The sequence below is a fragment of the Rutidosis leptorrhynchoides genome, chromosome 1 (assembly GCF_046630445.1).
Source record: "Rutidosis leptorrhynchoides isolate AG116_Rl617_1_P2 chromosome 1, CSIRO_AGI_Rlap_v1, whole genome shotgun sequence".
NCBI lineage: Eukaryota > Viridiplantae > Streptophyta > Magnoliopsida > Asterales > Asteraceae > Rutidosis > Rutidosis leptorrhynchoides.
In genome coordinates, this window is record NC_092333.1 from 190401428 (window position 1) to 190412552 (window position 11125).

The window sequence follows — 11125 nt, forward strand, 5'->3', positions numbered from 1 at the left end:
GTTGGTTGTTGTATGGAACATTTCGGTTATAATTCTGATTTTGATTGTTGTTTGGTCTTGGCGGCTGATAATTATTCTGATAATTATTTCCAGGCCTTTGGTTCATGTATGAAACATTCTCTCTTTGTTCCATTGTTTGTGCAATACTGAAACAATCTTTTGTCAAATGTAGTCCTCCACACTGTTCACAACTAATACGTATTGCGTGAATATCTTTAGTCATCTTTTCCATTCGTCTCTCAAAAGCATCTAACCTTGCGGAAATGGAATCAAAGTCATGGCTAGAATCGGCTCTAGCTGCTTTAGATGATCTAACGATGTCTTTTTCTTGGTGCTACTCATGTGAGTGGGAGGCTGTGTTATCAATAATTTTGTAAGCTTCAGTTGCGGTTTTCTTCATAATGAAACCACCAGCTGCTATGTCGATGTATTTTCGTGTAGTAATGTCGCATCCTTGGTAGAATATTTGTACTATTTGATAAGTGTCTAAACCATGTTGAGGACATCCTTTCAACAACTTTCCAAATCTTGTCCATACCTCATATAGAGTTTCATTTGACTATTGCATGAACGTAATAATTTCTCCTTGAAGTCTCACGGCCTTAGATGCCGGAGAAAATCTTTTAAGAAAATTTTCAACTAAGACATCCCATGTGTTAATCGCCCCTTCAGGTAACGATTCTAACCAATCTTTGGCTTCTCCCTTTAAAGTCCAGGGAAATAACATGAGATAGATCTGTTCATCCACAACTTATCTGATCTTAAATAGAGTACAGATCCTATTAAAAGTTCGAAGATGTTCGTTTGGATATTCTTTCAGTGCACCACTAAAATGCGTTTGATTAGTTACCATGTGTAGGATTTGTCCTTTGATTTCATAATCTGGTGCATTAATGTCTGGTTGAGTAATTGCGTGACCTTAGCCAGTGCGTTTAGCTCTCATTCGGTCTTCCATACTTAGAGGTTCCGGATTTTCCATGATTAAATTTGTTGAATCTGAATCACTAGTGGATTCTGATTTAATGGTTTCTTCCTCGACAATCTCTGGATGAGCAATTTGTGGTTCAGGAGGAATGATTATTGGTTCAGGATCTCTGAATTGTCCTTGAATATCCTCCGGGTTCTCAATTGTGAGGTCGGACTCAAAAAATGGATTATCGGAAATTTGAATTGGAGTACTTGGTCGACTAGATGACGATTCTAAAGAAAAATCAACGGCGACAATATTGGCTAGATGTCTTGATCGAGTTACATGAGGTGAACGTATGAAAGATGGTTAACGTTTTGCTCGGTGCATTCACTGAATATCCTATTAGTTATAAAGATAAAAATTATATAAGTTATCAAATTAATAGACTTTTCTGCTTTTGCCTACGTTTCGAATAGCCAAAATATGCAGCAGGGAGCCAGGATCCTTTAAGTCGGAAAATCCACAGCTCAGCCACTAACAAATCCAACTATTACTACGAAGCAGAAAATTTTGGATGTCTATCAATTTAACAGCTTAAAATAATTTTTCGTCAAAATTTTAAAGAAAATAAAGAAAATTCTATGTCCTAAAAACTAGAGCGTAGAAATGAGAAAGAAAAAAATGCGTCGAAAAACGTCAAAAAATAAAAGGTCGAAAAATAAGCGTCGAAAAACAAAAATAAGAAAATAAAGCGTCGAAACTTAAAATTCTAAAAACTTAAGACTAAAAGTTGGGTCTAAAGGTATTAAAGCTTAAAGGAATTCTATATCCAAAACGACAATAACTTAATTAGGCATTAAATCAATTTAAAACTAAAGCGATAAGTGACGTCGTAAAATTCTAAAGCGCCTAAATCTTAATCTAAAGAAAAAGCACTTAAGGGATTTTACGGCAAAGCTTAAGAATCTAGAAATATAAAATTACTACGGAAAAATACTAATCTTAAACCTAATTACGAACAATAAAAATACAAATTATAAATTAAAAGATCAAAATATACAATTTATAAAAAGAGACAAAAAAATGATAAAATTACTTATTTTTATAAAAATATTATTTTTATATTATTATTTTATAAAATTATTAATTTATATATTAATAAAACTAATTAACACTTAAATTAAACAAAACTTAAACTAATTAATATTTAAATTAAACCCTAATGTAATTAATAAACAATAATAATAATGAAAACAAACCCTAATCCGTACCAGCTGAGGTTCAGAACCTATCAGACACGACCATGCGGTCGCATGAGTTTAAAAAGGTGCAGCCATGCGATCGCATGGATGCAGATTCAGATTACTATGCAGGCAAAAAAAATGCAGGTTTAGTTTGTTTTTTTTTTTACTTTTTACTTTGATTTATTTTATTTTCTTATTTTAAAGAAAAATATAATATAACAAAAACTTATATAAAAAAAAACTTATTAGTTTTTGTAACTAAAAAAAAACTTTTTAATTTAAACTCTTAAAAATATAGAAATATATTTTCCTTTTTTTATGTTTTTATATTTTTAAAACTTATGTAAATATTTTTTTTTACAAAAATAGCTTAAAAACTAAAATTTTTTTATAGCGTTTCGCTTTCGGCGTTGTTGAGTTCCCCGGTCGCGGCGCCAAAAATACTTGATGTGTGCAAGGTGTAGTACGGAATAGATTATATTTTACTACGAAATACTATTAAATACGATACAATTTTACACAAATTATTTATTTATTTATAGAATGGATATACCTAAACCTTGCTACAACACTTATAGGCAGTGTACCTTATCGTAGAATAGTGTAGTTTTTAGTAAGTCCGGTTCGTTCCACAGGGAGCTAGCTGAGTCTAACGCTATATTTATTTTAAACTATATTTGTATAAAAATATATATATAAGTAATATTATTATTGTTATAAAAAGGTGTTTTTACCGTTTAGTGACTGGTTTGTCGATTTTATGTCTTAAGTGACAATTAAAACCTAATGTAAAATATTAAATATAAATATAACTTAATTTAAAGCGTAAAGTAAATGACGATAAATAAAAATGCGATAATTAAAAGTACGATAATTAAAAGTGCAATAAATAAAATGACAGTAAATAAAAGTGCGATGAGATATAAAATAAAGGAATTATGCTTATTTAAACTTCCGTAATCATGATGTTCGACGTGTTGATTTTAATTTATTACCATGGGTTAATTGTCCTTTGTCCTGGATTATTCGATACGTCCATCTGGTTTTTGTCCATAATAGTCCATCGGTCATAAATATAAAGTGCAAGTGTCCTCGTCAAATATTCCAACTAATTGGGGATTTAAACTGTAACAAGGTCTTAATTCTTTGTTAATGATCACACCAGGATATCGACTGCGTGTAACCCAAGGTTTTAATACGTTGTTAACAATTACACCAAGTGTCCTTGTATGTAATCCACCCCTGTTTTAATGAGTCCACTGACTATTAATCCATCCCCGTGTCCGGTCAAATGAACGATTATTAGTATTTATAAATTTCCCGCCCATCGTGTCCGATCGAGTGTATGTGGTTATTTATAATTACCTCAAATTGTAAATCTCTATATTAAATTAACGAACTATCATTCAGTTAAACAAATATAAAGCCCATTAATAGCCCATAGTCCAATTTCCACAAGTGTCGGTCTTTTGTCCTAACACCAATTATGGTCCAAAGCCCAATAACCCAGTCTAAATATTTAGTCCAAAATCACGATTACTTCGGCTTAAATAAACATAATAATAACTTAGCTATGAGATATTAATTAAAAAAAATTGAACATAACTTACATTGAGTATTAATCGCGTAGTGTTACATGGACAGAATTTCGACTTACAAACTTAAAACATTCGCCACTATAACCTTATTATTATTAACTTAATATTAAAATTATAATTATAAAATAAATATAAATATAATTGAGAGAGAGTAAGAGATCAGTGAATGAAGGTGTATCAAACTCGTCCAAAAAATGTTGAATTTAAAGACCCGGCCTGATATCTCACTCCATGCGATCGCATGGAGTTTGTTCCTCCAGGCCATGCGATCGCATGGCCACCTGGGACAGCTCACATCCTTTTGTTTTCTTGTTTGCTGAAGGTTTTTAATAATATAATATAATATATATAATTTTATATAATTATATATATATTATATTATATTCATGTGCATAGTTGACTTGTAATTTTAGGCCCGTTGCGTCACGCTTTGATAGTTGGTTCATGTCCTGGTTTCGGATTTTCGAACGTCCTTTCGTACGATTAGATATCTTGTGCTTTGCGTTTGCGGCTTGTACTCTTGTAATTTTTGGAAGTTTCTCAGCAATAATTTGAACCACTTGGATTGTACTTTGTACTTTTTAGATTTTTGGTCGTTTGCGTCTTCAAATCGACGAATCTGTCTTTTGTCTTCACCTTTTATTATTTAAACGAATATCACTTGTAAATAGAACAATTGCAACTAAAAGGTTGTCTTTCTTGAAGGATAATGCTATGAAATTTATGTTCGTTTTTAGCATTACAACAATACATATTAATTCATTTTAACTTAAGAGTTATTACGTCGTTAAATATATATATATATATATATATATATATATATATATATATATATATATATATATATATATATATATATATATATATATATTGTTTCGAAACCCTTAAGTTAGTAGTCTCAAATTATGTATATTACCCATTGTTAATATACTTAATGAGATACTTAATTATCATATTCCCAAATTAATTATATGTATATATCCATATATATACACAATTATAATTAAAACAAGTTATGACATTCGTGAATCGTCGGACAAACTAGTGGTCAAACGTTTGTATAAAATCCTTTTCAAATATTCAAGACTTAACAAATTTGATTTCTTATCATATTAGAAATATTTAATTATATAAATATTAATCTCATATATATCTATGGAAAATTCTGGGTCGTGACAGTACCTACCCATTAAAATAAATTTCGTCCAGAAATTTTGAGTAGTACCAATTTCAACGTTTGATAACAGAAAATAGATGTGGATACTTCTGCTTCATTTGGTATTCTCGTTCCCAAGTGAACTCGGGTCCTCTACGAGCATTCCACTGAACTTTAATGATTGGTATTTTGCTTTGCTTGAGTCGTTTAACCTCACGATCCATAATTTTGACGGGTTCTTCAACGAAGTGTAGTTTCTCGTCAATCTTAATTTCGTCTAAAGGGATAATGAGATCTTCTTTAGCCAAATATTTCTTTTAATTCGAGACATGGAACGTGTTTGTACGCTGGCTAGTTGTTGAGGTAGCTCAAGTCGATAAGTCATCGACCTAAAACGATCAATAATCTTAAATGGTCCAATGTATCTCGGGTTCAGTTTCCCCCATTTTTCGAAACAAATGACACCTTTCCAAGGTGATACTTTAAGCATAACCATATCACAAATCTCAAACTCTAAAGGTTTTCTTCTAATATCCGCATAGTTCTTTTGCTGACTTCTGGCTGTTTTCAATCGTTGTTGAATCTGGATGATTTTCTCGGTAGTTTCCTGGTTAATTTCTGAACCCGTAAATTGTTTATCCCCCACATCGCTACAACAAATCGGAGATCTGCACTTCCTACCATAAAGTGCCTCGACTGATGCTGCATTAATACTCAAGTGGTAGCTTTGGTTATAGGAAAAATTCAGCAAATGCTAGATGTCGATCCCAACAGGTTCCAAAACAATAACACATGCTCGTAGCTTGTCTTCAAGCATCTAAATCATTCTCTCACTTTGGCAATTACTTTGTGGATGAAAGGCAGTACTTATGTATAGACGAGTTCCCAATGCTTCATGTAACGACTGCCAGAATCTTGAAGTAAACCTGTCATTACGATCAGAGATAATAGAGATTGGTATACCATATCTGGAGACGACTTCTTTCAAGTATAATCGTGCCAATCTCTCCATCTTATCCTCTTCTTTCATCAGTAGAAAATGCGCTGATTTGGTAAGACGGTCGACTATTACCCAAATCGTATCATAACCACCTGCAGTCCTCGGTAACTTAGTAATAAAATCCATGGTAATATTATTCCATTTCCATTCCGGGATTTTAGGTTGTTGAAGTAGACCAAGATAGTTTTTGATGTTTAGCTTTGACTTTAGAACAAGTCAAACATTCCCCTACATACGTGGCAATATCCGCTTTCATACCTGGGGACAAAAAGTGTTTCTTGAGGTCTTGTGTAACAACCCGAATTTTTCTGTTTATTATCGTTACTTTTTCGTTAAGTATTTAACGGTGTTTACTTAGACTTGTGTGTTTAATAGAATTAAATACATGCTTATTAGAGAGATTCTTGAATTAATAGGTTATATTAATTTATGAATTTATTTCGGAAGGTGAAATAACTAGAAAATGTTACGATTAAGTTAATCGCCTAGAAAGCTTTTCAGTTTCCGGAACTCAGAAAAACGACGAAATAATTATTTTCAATAATTATTAACTTTAAGAAAAACTTAGTTAATTTATTATTTATTTAATGAATTAAATCCGGTGATTTTGTTTCTACGACTAATTAATGTTCCGGAGACGGTACGGTTAACGGCATTCGAAACGGACCACGCGCGTACAAGTAAATAAGCAAAACGAGCCCAGGACACCCCTAGGTGGGCCATTTGGCCGAACCCTCACCCACACATCTTTAGTGGACTAGTTTGGTGTAGTGGGTCATTAGATGGGTCTTGTTTGGAGCCCTAACTATAAATAATTAGAATTGGACTTGAAACCCTCATTCCCCCAACTGTGCTAGTCGATTTTTTGCTCCCTCTTCTCCCTCCCTTGGCCGTCGATCAACACACCATCACCACCATCATCAAACTTCAAAATTTAACAAAACCTTGTGCATAAAGATTGTTCCTTGTGTCGTTCTCTACGCGTTTGTGTGATTAATTTGATATTTGAAGGTATAACTAGTAACCCTAATTTTATTAATTCAGTTTTTTGTTCAATTACATAGTGTAATCAAGTCTAGTGCTCAATTAATGGTGTCTTGTGTTGTTATTTATCGTTTGATTGCGTAATTAACATTGTTTACATGAAAAACGAATTTGTTTCTTGTAGATCTGATTTAATTGACTTGAGAACTTATCTTTTAACATGTTTTAATTGAAAGATATCGAAAAGTTATTAATTTTAGACTCCGATTTTGCGTGATTTCGTTATCGTATGCTTAAGATATGCTTAATCGAAGATTTGACTAGGTTTCGTGCGTAATCCGAATTTTCTGAGTTGCATGCTTTGTGTTTTAGCTTATAAAAAGTGTACTACTGTATTCCCTATGAAAAGTTATGAAGACTAAATATTTACGTCAAAAGGTTATGTAATGCTCCCGTTATGTCAAAACGAAGATTTGGTTCTTAAAGTGAGCTGAATCGGTTTTTAAAGTTACATAAAAATTGGTAGAGTAAACTACAAATTGATTGAGACTTTTATCTTCTGTAATATATTATTTTAAGTGTTCCTTGACATGTTTCATTTGTATGCGAACTTAAGAGAACGTGATTTGCCATGTGATATATGCTCGTCTAAGTTATGTATCCAGTTCATGATTAAAAACTGATGAGTCTGTAAAGATTTGCAAAAATGTACAAATTGGATAAAGTAATGTTTCTGATTATTTTATCACTAAAATTTTGAAATGTGTTTAGATGACTCCAATTGGCCGTTTGTTAAAATCTATTTTCTATATATTTTGAAAAATGTTTCAAAATTGACGCGCAGGCAGAAATTGCTGTAATGAACTATGATTAGGCCCTTTCTGATATTGGACTTTTATTTATCGTATGAGGCTTTGGTCGGACTTTTTGGAATCAATTTTAAGTGTAGTTATTATATGGAGTTGTTCATGGTTTAATGATTTATGTGCTCTGAGCTATAGTTGGATCTTTCTACGACGTACGAATTTCTAAGGAATGCTTTAAAGTGCAAAAGTGTAATATGCTTAATTATGACTTGTAAAGTGATACTTGACCTACTTTTGACTAATTGATCATGTTTTTATGACCTACTGAGATGTTTGACTTTAGTTGACCACTTTGACCGAGTTGACTTTAGGGTTGACTTTGGTTTACTTTTGTTGACTTGCTTGAATTAGTTGACTTTTACTTGTTTGTTGAGTCAGTCTGAGCATTAGGACTTTGCGTACACTATGAGTTAATATGGTTTGACCTATAAGTGTATACTTAAGATGATTTACTTATTTTGGTTGCGTTGTTCAGTCGAGATTGTTCGACAACCGTACATTTTGCTAAGAAAATTACAAGTGCTTTTGCTAAGGTGAGTCTACTTTCCCTACTACATTTTTACAGGGATGAGATGCATGCTTTTTCCAAATGTTTTACATATTAGGTACAAGTAACTTACAAAGAATATACTTATGAGTTCAGATCAAAAATTCCTTAGCTTGATTATATTAGTTACTTTGTAAGCTCGACTTATAGGGACGGTACCGTTAGGTTTGACAAACCTCACCTCAACATAACTGGTGCTTATTTTGTTATTACTCGTACACTTGATCGGTGTAGCACCATGATAGGGTAAACTAAAGACGTTGGCTCGGCCTACACAAAGGTTAAAGGTTTATAATCAAGTGCTCATGATAATGTATACTTTTCCTATGACGTTTTCCAAGAAAATCTTGTGGCCTAATTTACTAAATGATTTACTAAACCTGTAGTTTCACTCAACGTTTTTCGTTGACATTTTGCATGTTTCATCTCAGGTACATAGAGGTAGTGCTTCCACTTAACTGAAGTTATTATGCTGTTGGATGCTAGAACTGGACGGCGTCCAGCATATTTCATCTTTTTCATTTCAAGAACAAATATTCGCATTTAAACTACTTTCTTTCGAGATGTTTTGGGTTCATATACATTAGTCATTTATGTCAAACATTTTCCAGTTACATTTTCTTTAATAAATGACTTGATTTGATAAATAATGCGAATACTTTTCAAAAACGTCTCATATTGAGGGCGTGACCGCTAAACTGTGGGACCAGGAGTTAATATTCCATTAGTGGATTCTGACGGGGTATTACATCTTGGTACATTTTCCCCGCTCCGGGATGTATTGAATATATGGTTTTATGTGCTTCATTAAGTACCACTTTCCTCGAGTTCCCAAACTTTGGTAACCAAATTCTGTCAACCAAATACCGGTCCACCTTCCCGAATATTAAGCTGTTTTTCCAATCCTTTAGGTATTTCATTTCCAAAGCTTTCCTTTCAAAACCCCTTGTAGTGTCTCTTTTATTCTAGTAGTAAGGTTAGTATGAATCGTTATATTCATTGCATGTACACGAATAGGTTCTCTTTCCTTTCTACTCAAGGCGTCGGCTACTACATTTGCCTTCCCCGAGTGATAACGGATCTCACACTCATAATCATTTAGCAGCTCAACACACCTGCGCTGCCTCATATTTAGTTGTTTTTGATCAAAAATATGTTGGAAACTTTTGTGGTCGGTATATATGATACATTTAACCCCATATAAGTAGTGCATCCACATCTTCAATGCAAAAACAACAGCACCCAATTCCAAGTCGTGTGTTGTATAATTCCGTTCACGAGTCTTGAGTTGTGGAGAAGCATATGCAATTGCTTTGTTCCGTGGCATAAGAACACACCCAAAACCCAATCTTGATGCGTCAAAGTAAAAAACAAAATCATCAACTCCTTCGGGTAACGATAGGATAGGTGCCGTAATTAACTCTTTCTTTAACAGGTGGAAGGCACTTTCTTGTTCGGAAGCCCATTCGTATTTCTTCCATTTGTGTGTCAATGCGGTTAAAGGTTTTGCTACTCGGGAGAAATCTTGAATAAATATCCTATAGTAACCGGCTAAACCTAAAAATTGACGTATTTGTGTTGGATTTTTCGGGGTTTCTCAATTTTCGATGGCTTCAATCTTTGCGGGATCAACTTTAATTCTTTGAATACTGACTACGTGGCTAAGAAATTGTACATCCTTTAACCAAAAGGCGCACTTAGAGAATTTCACATAAAGTTGTTCCTTCCTCAACAACTCTAACACTAGTCTCAGTTGTTGTTCATGCTCTTGGTTATTCTTCGAATAGATAAGGATGTCATCAACAAAAACAATAAAAAAACTTATCTAAATATGGACTACATACTTGGTGCATGAGGTCCATGAATACCGCGGGTGCATTGGTTAAACCAAATGGCATAACCATGAATTCATAATGGCCGTAACAAGTTTGGAAGGACGTATTAGGAATATCAGCTTCCTTGACCCTCAATTGATGATAACCCGATCTTAAGTCGATTTTGGAATATATGTAGTGACCCTAACTTTTTCATGATTATATATTAAATGAAAACTATATTTCCATGATTAAATGTTTCCAACATGTTAAGCAATCAAATTTGTTAAGACTCGATTAATTGAAATGAGTTTATGTAGACAATTGACCACACCGTTTTCCTAATGATTCACGAACGTCATAACTTGTAATAATTATATAATCGTTTTATTTTTTTTATGATGTAAGTTTTTATTATATATATATATATATATATATATATATATATATATATATATATACATATATATATATATATATATATATATATATATATATATATATATATAAGAAGAAATACAATTAAATCAAAAATGTACAACTAACATACTATTTGCTACAGTAAAATACTATTTGCTACAGTAAAACACTATTTGCTACAGTAAAACACTATTTGCTACAGTAAATACTATTTGCTACAGTAAAATACTATTTACTATAGTAAAATACTATTCGCTACAGTAAAATAGTATTTGCTACAGTAAAGAAATATTTGCTACAGTGAATACTATTTACTATGGTACACTATTTACTCGTATTCAATCCGTATTCGTACTCGAACAATACACAACTTCTAAATGTATATACTATTGGTATATACACTTCAATGATCAGCTCTTAGCAGCCTTAATGAGTCACCTAAACATGTGGGAACCATCATTTGGAAACTAGCATGAAATATCTAACAAAAATACAAACTAATAGAACCTTATATTCAACTAGCATGAAATATCTAACATTTTCATTTTTCAACTTTCATGCATCAAACTTATCTCTCTCAAGTTCT

The 11125-nt window shown here is 32.5% G+C and overlaps 1 non-coding gene across 1 annotated transcript; it reads left to right on the plus strand.

Annotated features, from left to right (window-relative positions):
- The first annotated feature begins 488 nt into the window (after positions 1-488).
- On the plus strand, positions 489-595 carry LOC139887362 (small nucleolar RNA R71). The gene has a single exon (XR_011773197.1). It is a non-coding gene; the product is annotated as a small nucleolar RNA R71 (small nucleolar RNA).
- The last annotated feature ends 10530 nt before the right edge of the window (positions 596-11125 follow it).